General features: G+C 51.7%; 1 protein-coding gene across 1 annotated transcript in view; it reads left to right on the top strand.

The window, feature by feature from the left end:
• Positions 1-6109: 6109 nt before the first annotated feature.
• Positions 6110-11030, top strand: part of LOC137536780 (zinc finger protein 850-like) — a 69159-nt gene continuing 64238 nt past the window's right edge. Inside the window, exon 1 of the mRNA XM_068258983.1 lies at positions 6110-6182. The gene's annotated coding sequence lies outside the window, so the exon portion shown is untranslated. The remainder of the gene's footprint in view (positions 6183-11030) is intronic.

The following is an 11030-nucleotide window of genomic DNA, read 5'->3' as shown; positions in this document are numbered from 1 at the left end:
GATGCTGCACACAAAGATGCTGTACACATTCAAAAGATCATTATTTGCAAAAGATCTGTTCCTGCAAAAGATCCATTCCTGCAAAATGCATTCATAGTCTATGATATCTGCAGATCCTCATACACACCTTGTTTAACAGACATTCATCTGCAGATCAGATGCAGATCAGATGCACCAGGATGGATTTTCAGATCTGCAGATGATTGCCAGATATGTAGATGAAGTCTGTTAAACAAGGTGTGTATGAGATCTGCAGATATCATAGACTATGAATGCATTTTGCAGAAATGGATCTTTTGCAGGAACAGATCTTTTGCAGATACTGATCTTTTGAATGTATACAGCATCTTTGTGTGCAGCATCTTGCAAAGATTTCTATCTGATGGGGAGTTCAGCTCCATAGAATAGACTGTGTAGGTATGGCTCTCATACTACATGGAAGGGGGTAACATTGGTCTGTGATCTTTCATTTTCCAAAGACTATGGTCTGATGTGTGTATGTGGCCTTTAGCCACAGCCCCTCAACAAGCATGCAGATCAGGTTCTCAACTGAAGTGTGACTGGATGAACTTCATGCTTGTTTCAGGTGTGTGATTCAGATACTGCTGCAGCCAAAGAGATTAGCAGGACTGACAAGCAACTTGTATTGTATAAAAGGAAATATCCATATCCCTCTCAGTTAAAGTGGATCCGAGATGAAAAGCTAAATATAACAAGTCACTTGTCTATATATCTTATCTAAACTTTAGATAGTTTACACAGCAAATCTAGCTGCAAACAGCTTCAACAGTATATTATTTTTTTCCTGATATACAATGGGAGCAGCCATGTGCTCATCACTATTACACAATTACACATACAGGCAAGCTTATCTGAATCTAGGCATGCTAATCTGCATATTATTATTATTTAGTATTTATATCGCGCCAACATCTTCTGCAGCGCTGTACAGAGTATATCATCTTGTCACTAACTGTCCCTCAGAGGAGCTCACAATCTAATTCCCTACCAGAGTCATATGTCTATGTATGTATTGTAGTCTAGGTCTAATTTAGGGAGGAGCCAATTAACCTATCCGTATGTTTTTGGGATGTGGGAGGAAACCGGAGTGCCCGGAGAAACCCCACGCAGACACAGGGAGAACATACAAACTCCTTGCAGATGTTGACCTGGCTGGGATTCGAACCAGGAACCCAGCGCTGCAAGGCGAGAGCGCTAACCACTACGCCACCGTGCTGCCCGCATATTCAGCCCTCAGCTTGTGAACTCCAGTCCAATCTCTTCCATTACACAGGCAACTGATCTGTATCTGCACTGCCACCCTCAGCTTGTGAAAACTCTGCCTCTGAAATCTATAGCTAGTAATGCTGGGCTCGATGCTGGCGCTACCCGCTCGTCCGCATGGATCGATTCCCGCTCGTCCCCGCGGGTGCTTCTTATCTGCAGTTCATTTTTTTCTATTGTCCGCCCGCGGGGATGAAGCGCAGAATCGATCCGCCGCGGTGATCGGACACGTCGGATATTATCAATCGAGCCATCAGCAGCTCGATTGGTAAGAAGAAACAAACCATGTATGCCCAGCATAACACTTTTTCACCTGCCCAGACTAAAATCCCACAATCCCTTGCAAGCGCCAATGGAACTCTGGAGAAGCTGTGGGCGTGGCTTGTTTAGTTTATAGGAAATTAGGGTATTAAAATAAAACAAAAAAAGTATTTGGCTTAAAGTGAACCTTAAAGAGAATCTGTACTCTAATATTCTTACACTAAAAAGCATACCATTCTATTCCTTATTTTCTCCTGTGCCCCTCTGTGCTGTTTCTGCCACTCTCTGCTGCAATCCTGGCTTGTAATTAACAGTTTTAGGCAATGTTTACAAACAAACTAACCAGCTTCTAATAGGCTCAGCTAAGCATAGTGTGTGAGTATGCAGGGGGCCTGCAGAGGGTGTGTATCGCTTCTACCAATCACAAGCAGCCCTGCACATTCCACACAATCAAAGCCTTAGCCCGACAAACAGGACAGAGGAAAGATACATTGATTTATTACAGAGACAGTGTAATTAGGAAGAGCTGCAGTAAGCCCCAGCACATTAGAACAGGCATAGGAACTCATAGGATAGAAGAACTAAGGCTGAAAAAATTGTTACAGAGTCTCTTTAAGCCAGAAAAAAAAAATGAGTTTTACTCACCTGGGGCTTCTACCAGCCCCCTGCAACAGTCCTGTGCCCTCGCAGTCACTCACTGATCCTCTGGTCCCCCGCTGCCAGCTAGTTTCGTTTTTGCCGACAGGCCCGTCAGGACTGGCCACGCGTAGCTTTTTCCGCATTCCCCACTGTAATTAGCGCTATTGCGGGCCGCAACGCGTACAAAAATATCTATGCGTGCGTAATGCGGAAAAAGCTACGCGTGGCCAGTCCTGACGGGCCTGTCGGCAAAAACGAAACTAGCTGGCAGCAGGGGACCAGAGGATTAGTGAGTGGCTGCGAGGGCACAGGACTGTTGCAGGGGGCTGGTAGAAGCCCCAGGTGAGTAAAACTCATTTTTTTTTCTGGCTTAAGTGTCTCTTTAAGGAGTGGATAAGGCCCCTTGCTTGCTAAACCTCTCTCCAGGCCCGTTTTTAGCGCCGTGCGGCCCGTGCCGCCGCCCGGGGCGCTGTTGGGAGGTGGGCGCTGAAATGGAGGGGGGAGCCGGAGCCGCGGGGAGGGCAGCCCGACCTCTCCCTCCCTCTCCTGGGCCGCCCTCCGTGCTCCCCCCTCAGATGCAGAGCGCAGCAGCAGCAGCAGCCAGGGAGGAAGCGCTGTAAACAACATACCTCCCTGCGTTCCAAGCGCTGCTCTTTCGCCGCCGGTCTCTTCCTCTCTGCCGTCTATACGATGATGCACACACTAGTTCCGGCTAACAGGAACCAGCGTGTGCATCATCATATAGGCGGCAGAGAGGAAGAGACCGGCGGCGAGAGAGTAGCGCTTGGAACGCAGGGAGGTATGTTGTTTACAGCGCTTCCTCCCTGGCTGCTGCTGCGCTCTGCATCTGAGGGGGGAGCACGGAGGGCGGCCCAGGAGAGGGAGGGAGAGGTCGGGCTGCCCTCCCCGCGGCTCCGGCTCCCCCCTCCATTATGGGGGACAGCTACCTATCTAACCTACCCTGGGGGGCACCTACCTAATCTAACCTACGCTGGGGGGCACCTACCTATCTATCCTATACTGGGGGGCACCTACCTAATCTAACCTACCCTGGGGGGCACCTACCTAATGTAACCTACCCTGGGGGGCACCAACCTAATCTAACCTATACTGGGGGGCAGCTACCTAATCTAACCTACGCTGGGGGGCACCTACCTATCTAACCTACACTGGGGGGCACCTACCTAATCTAACCTACACTGGGGGCACCTACCTAATCTACCCTACACTGGGGGGCACCTACCTAATGTAACCTACCCTGGGGGGCACCAACCTAATCTAACCTATACTGGGGGGCAGCTACCTAATCTAACCTACGCTGGGGGGCACCTACCTAATCTAACCTACGCTGGGGGGCACCTACCTATCTAACCTACACTGGGGGGCACCTACCTAATCTAACCTACACTGGGGGGCACCTACCTAATCTAACCTACACTGGGGGGCACCTACCTAATCTAACCTACACTGGGGGGCACCTACTTAATCTAACCTACGCTGGGGGGCAGCTACCTAATCTAACCTATACTGGGGGGCAGCTACCTAATCTAACCTACACTGGGGGGGCACCTACCTAATCTAACCTACACTGGGGGGCACCTACTTAATCTAACCTACGCTGGGGGGCAGCTACCTAATCTAACCTATACTGGGGGGCAGCTACCTAATCTAACGTATGCTAGGGGGCAGCTACCTAATCTAACCTATACTGGGGGGCAGCTACCTAATCTCACCTACGCTGGGGGGCACCTACCTATCTAACGTATACTGGGGGGAACCTACCTAATCTAACCTACACTGGGGGGCACCTACGTAATCTAACCTACACTGGGGGGCACCTACTTAATCTAACCTACACTGGGGGGCACCTACTTAATCTAACCTACGCTGGGGGGCAGCTACCTAATCTAACCTATACTGGGGAGCAGCTACCTAATCTAACCTATACTGGGGGGCACCTACCTAATCTAACCTATACTGGGGGGCAGCTACCCATCTAACCTATACTGGGGGGAACCTACCTATCTAACCTATGCTGGGGGTAACTATTCTGGCTACCTATATTAGAGGCACCCACCTAGCTAACCTGTACTGGGGCACCTACCTAACTAACTTATACCGGGGGCGCCTGCCTATCTAACCTATACTGGGGCAACTATACTGGCTACCTTTACTGGAGGCACCTACCTGGCTAACCTATAGCGGGGGCAACTATACTGGCTCACCTATGCCTGGCTACCTATACTGGGATACCTATTCTTGGCTACCTATACTGGGGGGACCTATACTAAGTGCAACTAGACCTGGCTAACCTATACTGCGGGCACCCATACCTTGCTTGGGGGGGGGGCGCAATTTTTACACACTCGCCCTGGGTGCATTTTAGCCTAGAAACTGCACTGCCTCTCTCTTTAGGTGGGGAAAGGTTATCTTATCCGGAGCAGTGCTTTTCAGCGCTGCTAGATTTGGGCGCAGCCGGCGCCTCCATAGACTTCAATAGGAATCATTCCTATTGAAGCGCTCAGTGAGTAACGTCGGCTCCGTCAGAAGACAGAGCCGAAGTTGCTTAAAAACATAATAATTCGGCCTTCAGCAATCGCTGGAAGCCGAATTATTTCATTCCCCCACTATCCATGTCGGCCTGGAGGGGGAATAGTAATTAAATCGGCCCGGACTTGTGCAGAAGCAGGATCAGCTATATACCGCTGTATCCTGCGCCCAAGTCTACCGGCGCCGATTTCAAATGTACGCTATCTTATCATCCTGCGCGAGTCTACATATCATGTCTTAAAACAGAACTAAAAGTAAAATATATCAGTGAAGTTGACACACAGCTTGCTATACTAGCAGCCAGGCTTGAACAGCATGTACACAGTGCAGGGAAAGTCCTGTCCTGATAGTCTTTTCACTCCCAGTCTGCTTCCCTAGTAAAATGATTCAAAGATTCAGTTCAAAGATCCGGATCTTTTCAACGATCCGATTCGAATCATCCGAATCCTTGAAAAGATCCAGACTTCTCATCTCTACTAGAGATGGGAAGTTCGGATCTTTTCAATGATCCGGATGATTCGAATCGGATCATTGAAGAGATCCGGATCTTTGATCCGAATCTCGGATCATTTTACTACCGGAAGCATTCGGGGGTGAAATGAACAGCCGGACAGGTCTGTGGACAGGAGACGGGGAGGGAGTGGACACACAGAGAAGGGGAGAAGATGGACAGAGGGCAGGGAGTGGACAGAGAAGGGAGAAGGGACGAGCAGAAATGTTTGCACGTAATACCCACATGCTGCAAATCACATGCTTTACATATATTTCACCTATATGTTCACCTGTACACTTTGAAACAAAAGGTCGCACAGTGAAAGAAAGCATTCCCAGAAGATAAGTGCAGCTGTTTAGTGCTGAGTGCAGGAGGATTATATTGCCTTTCAATCACACTGTCTCTAAAGTTACTGAGCTGTGCTGAGCCAAAAGCTTCCAATGTGTTCACTGTGCAGCACAACTACGGAACAGCCAGCCTATAATGGGCAGCACATTGCAGCCAGTATGTGTGCTCTACACATATCTGGCAGTGGCACCCATGTCCCCTCTCTCTCATCTACCTGTCACCCTGCAAGGCTGGCTCCCATCCAACAGAGCGATCCATCTCAGCTCTGCTTCCAGGACCCCGCTGCCCGCTGAGAGGGGGCGTGTCGCTCCTGGCCCCGCCCCTTTTGCGATCCGAATCACTCATTTTGATGATTCGGATTATCGACTCATAAAATAGATTCGGATCAAAGATCCGAATCGTTCATGATCCGGACAACACTAATCTCTACCAGAGACCTCCTGCAGTAGCAGCAGCAGCTATTACTTTCTGCCTCCCTGAAGCACAGGGAAGGGGGTGGGAGAGAGTGGGGGAGGGATCTCACTTCTCAGTGCACACTGCACAGAAGAGAGGCTCCATAGTACTAGTGCTGGATCCGAGGCCTGGCTGAGCTCTGCATGCCTGTGCTGTGAGTATCTGCTCCTGACTCCTGTGCCCAATCCAAACCTGGAAGCAGCATTAGTGGTGGCTCATTTGTCTAATACCCCAGTATAGAGGCACCACAGCTCCCAGCATGGCCCTCGGTGGAAGCACCACAGCTCCCAGCATGGCCCTCGGTGGAAGCACCACAGCTCCCAGCATGGCCCTCGATGGAAGCACCACAGCTCCCAGCATGGCCCTCGGTGGAAGCACCACAGCTCCGAGCATACCCCTCGGTGGAAGCACCACAGCTCCCAGCGCGCCCCTCGGTGGAAGCACCACAGCTCCCAGCACGCCCCTCGGTGGAAGCGCCACAGCTCCCGGCACGCCCCTCGGTGGAAGCGCCACAGCTCCCGGCACGCCCCTCGGTGGAAGCGCCACAGCTCCCGGCACGCCCCTCGGTGGAAGCGCCACAGCTCCCAGCACGCCCCTCGGTGGAAGCGCCACAGCTCCCGGCACGCCCCTCGGTGGAAGCGCCACAGCTCCCGGCACGCCCCTCGGTGGAAGCACCACAGCTCCCAGCATGGCCCTCGGTGGAAGCACCACAGCTCCCAGCATGGCCCTCGATGGAAGCACCACAGCTCCCAGCATGGCCCTCGGTGGAAGCACCACAGCTCCGAGCATACCCCTCGGTGGAAGCACCACAGCTCCCAGCGCGCCCCTCGGTGGAAGCACCACAGCTCCCAGCACGCCCCTCGGTGGAAGCGCCACAGCTCCCGGCACGCCCCTCGGTGGAAGCGCCACAGCTCCCGGCACGCCCCTCGGTGGAAGCGCCACAGCTCCCAGCACGCCCCTCGGTGGAAGCGCCACAGCTCCCAGCACGCCCCTCGGTGGAAGCGCCACAGCTCCCGGCACGCCCCTCGGTGGAAGCGCCACAGCTCCCGGCACGCCCCTCCGTAAAAGCGCCACAGCTCCCGGCATGCCCCTCCGTAGAAGCGCCACAGCTCCCGGCATGCCCCTCCGTAGAAGCGCCACAGCTCCCGGAATGCCCCTCCGTAGAAGTGCCATAGCTCCTAGCATGCGGAGCAGTGCTTTTCGGCGCTGCTAGATTTGGGCGCAGCCAGCGCCGCCATAGACTATTATTATTATTTAGTATTTATATAGCGCCAACATATTACGCAGCGCTGTACAGTGTATATATATATATTGTCTTGTCACTAACTGTCCCTCAAAGGAGCTCACAATCTAATCCCTACCATTGCCATATGTCTATATTATGCAGTGTAAGTACTGTAGTCTAGGGTCAATTTTTTTTTTAGGGGGAGCCACTTAACTTATCCGTATGTTTTTGGAATGTGGGAGGAAACCAGAGTGCCCGGAGGAAACCCACGCAGACACGCAGGGCTGTGGAGTCGGTCCAAAAATCCTCCGACTCCTCAGTTTAGGATTACTCCGACTCCTCTAATTTGCATATTACAATTTTGTTGATTAAAAGTATGTAACATGAAATTCGTCTCATAACTGCCAACGCTTAGGAATTTTACAAGACAACTGAAGTGAGAAGGATATGTAGACTACTATATTTATTCCCTTTAGACTAAAACTAGTCCTTGGTAAGAGTACTTGTAAAAGGTACAAACCGGAACAAAGAACATCTATCAGGCCCTAGGCAATGTAAGTGTGGGTACATGTAAGAATGATGTGCAGGTACTCTGCAGGGGAATGAGGAGATTGTAAACAGACAACACCTCTGTGTTCAATGTGCACAGCATTCTCAGTGGATTCCCTGCAGCTCTGTGGGGAGTACATATGTAGAGTATAGTACTACTGTGTAACAAAGTAAACCTGAGACAGATGAAATTAAAGTTTTATACATACCTGGGGTAACCTCCAGCCCCCTTCAGGCTAATCAGTCCCTCGTTGTCCTCCTCCACCACCTGGATCTTCTGCTATGAGTCCAGGTACTTGAGCCAGTCAGGCGTAGTGCGCATGCACACACTCCGCCGCCAGGAGCATACTACACCTGTGCAGCACTATTGCGCAGGTGCAGAATGTTCCTGGCTGTGGGAGCGGCATGCGGCCGGACAGCGCTGACTGACTGAATTACCGGGACTCATAGCAGAAGATCCGGGTGGTGGAGGACAGTGAGGGACTGATTAGCCTGAAGGGGGCTGGAGGAAGCCCCAGGTATGTATAAAACTTTACTTTTCATCCGTCTCAGTTACCCTTTAATTTGTAGTCACCAAACCAAATTTTAATAACATATCAAATTATTTTATTTCATCAGCAAAGGGAGTGCATACATTTGCATAAATCAGCATCAATGCAGAATTATTTCCATCTTGTTGACCATCTCTATTAGTGACATAGCTACACATCAGGCTTTATTCTTACAGCATAGATGTTATTTAGTATATATAAGAGATTCCTGTGTACACATCATATATACAGTCACAATCAGAAATGTATATCTGACCTTAAAAATACGTGGACTGCTTTATTGAAGCAGCACAAGTAACTAATTTTGATTGGTTTATTTCATTTTTGTATACTAAGCACAGCTATTACTGTATATATACTGTATATATACATTATTTTTAATGACTATTATCTGAGAAATAGAACATTTTATCATATATTCTATTTTAATTACAGTTACAAATTCATTAGGAGTCGGAGTCAGAGTCGGTGCATTTTTTCCCGACTCCGACTCCAGGCACCCAAAATTGCCCGACTCCACGACTCCGACTCCACAGCCCTGCAGACACGGAGAGAACATACAAACTCTTTGCAGATAGTGCACTGGCTGGGATTCGAACCAGGGACCCAGCGCTGCAAGGCGAGAGAGCTAACCACTACGCCACCGTGCTGCCCATAATGGGCATCAGTCTATAGCGGCGCTCAGTGAGTAACGTCGGGGCCGGCAGAGGACGGAGCCGAAGTTGCTTAAAAAACACAATAATTCGGCCTCCAGCAATCGCTGGAAGACGAATTATTTCATTCCCCCACTATCCATGGCGGTTTGGAGGGGGAATAGTAATTAAAACTGCCCGGACTTGTGTAGAAGCAGGATCAGCCATATATCGGCTGTATCCTGCGCCCAAGTCTACCGGCGCCGATTTTAAATGTACTCCCTAGCATGCCCCTCCGTAGAAGCACTAAGGCTCCTAGCATGCCCCTCCGTAGAAGCACTACAGCTCCTAGCATGCCCCTCCGTAGAAGCACTACAGCTCCTAGCATGCCCCTCCGTAGAAGCACTACAGTTCCCTGCATGCCCCTCCGTAGATGTACTAAGGCTCCCAGCATGCCCCTCCGTAGAAGCACCACAGCTCCTAGCATGCCCCTCTGTAGAAGCACTACAGCTCCTAGCATGCCCCTCTGTAGAAGCACCACAGCTCCTAGCATGCCCCTCCATAGACGCACTACAGCTCCCAGCATGCCCCTCCGTGGAAGCACCACAGCTCCTAGCAGGCCCCTCCGTAGAAGCACCACAGCTCCCAGCATGCCCCTCCATAGACGCACTACAGCTCCCAGCATGCCCCTCCGTGGAAGCACCACAGCTCCCAGCATGCCCCTCCGTAGAAGCACCACAGCTCCCAGCATGCCTCCTCCGTAGAAGCACCACAGCTCCCAGCATGCCTCCTCCGTAGAAGCAGCACAGCTCCCAGCATGCCCCTCCGTGGAAGCACCACAGCTCCCGGCATGCCCCTCCGTGGAAGCACCACAGCTCTCGGCATGCCCCTCCGTGGAAGCTCCACAGCTCCCGGCATGCCCCTCCGTGGAAGCGCCACAGCTCCCGGCATGCCCCTCCGTGGAAGCGCCACAGCTCCCGGCATGCCCCTCCGTGGAAGCGCCACAGCTCCCGGCATGCCCCCTCCGTGGAAGCGCCACAGCTCCCGGCATGCCCCCTCCGTGGAAGCGCCACAGCTCCCGGCATGCCCCCTCCGTAGAAGCGCCACAGCCCCGGCATGCCCCTCCGTAGAAGCGCCACAGCTCCCGGCATGCCCCTCCGTAGAAGCGCCACAGCTCCCGGCATGCCCCTCCGTAGAAGCGCCACAGCTCCTAGCATGCGGAGCAGTGCTTCTCGGCGCTGCTAGATTTGGGCGCAGCCAGCGCCGCCATAGACTATAATGGGTATCAGTCTATAGCAGCGCTCAGTGAGTAACGTCGGGGCCGGCAGAGGACAAAGCCGAAGTTGCTTAAAAAACACAATAATTCGGCCTCCAGCAATCGCTGGAAGACAAATTATTTCATTCCCCCACTATCCATGGCGGTTTAGAGGGGGAATAGTAATTAAAACTGCCCGGACTTGTGCAGAAGCAGGATCAGCCATATACCGGCTGTATCCTGCGCCCAAGTCTACCGGCGCCGATTTTAAATGTACTCCCTAGCATGCCCCTCCGTAGAAGCACTAAGGCTCCTAGCATGCCCCTCCGTAGAAGCACTAAGGCTCCTAGCATGCCCCTCCGTAGAAGCACTAAGGCTCCTAGCATGCCCCTCCGTAGAAGCACTAAGGCTCCTAGTAGGCCTGAACGATTTTAGGAAAGAATTGAATTGAGCGATTTCTGTCCAAAATTACGATTTCGATTCACGATTTCCTTCAAATCAAGCTTTGTTCCCCCCCTTTGTGCCTGTTTGTTCCCCCTCTGTCCCCCTGTCTCTCCTTATGCCCCTTTTGCATCTTAATGCTTCCTCTGGGTCTCTCTCTTGCCTCCTTTGTGTCTCTGTGCCCACTCTGTTTCTCTCTGTGCCCCCTCTGTGTCTCCTGTGTCTCTCTCTGTGCCTCCTGTGTCTCCCAAGTTGCATCGGTTCTGGACATAGCTTCAAGCACGAGTCCAGCGATGCCCGTCTATCCACTTTGCCTCCTGCAGGCTCTAATGCTCGGCATACTTCCTGT

The sequence above is a fragment of the Hyperolius riggenbachi genome, chromosome 10 (genome assembly GCF_040937935.1).
Source record: "Hyperolius riggenbachi isolate aHypRig1 chromosome 10, aHypRig1.pri, whole genome shotgun sequence".
Lineage (NCBI taxonomy): Eukaryota > Metazoa > Chordata > Amphibia > Anura > Hyperoliidae > Hyperolius > Hyperolius riggenbachi.
This window is presented reverse-complemented; position numbering and strand designations above follow the sequence as displayed.